We start from the raw sequence: 226 nt of genomic DNA on the forward strand, positions 1-226 counted from the left end.
CTAACAGCCTGTCAGTCAAGACATAAACACACACACACATATGGCTGATGGAGAGAGGAGAAGACAGAGTGTGTGTGTGTGGTGGGGAGGAGAGGGGGGCAGGGTGTGTGGGGGGGGTAGTGTGTGTATGTGTGTATGGAGAGGGGAGGGGGAGCAGGGTGTGTGTGTGGGGGGGGTAGTGTTTCCTAACATTACCTGGTGCAGCTTCACAGCTCTTCACAGTTTC

Source organism: Osmerus eperlanus, chromosome 6, assembly GCF_963692335.1.
Source record: "Osmerus eperlanus chromosome 6, fOsmEpe2.1, whole genome shotgun sequence".
NCBI lineage: Eukaryota > Metazoa > Chordata > Actinopteri > Osmeriformes > Osmeridae > Osmerus > Osmerus eperlanus.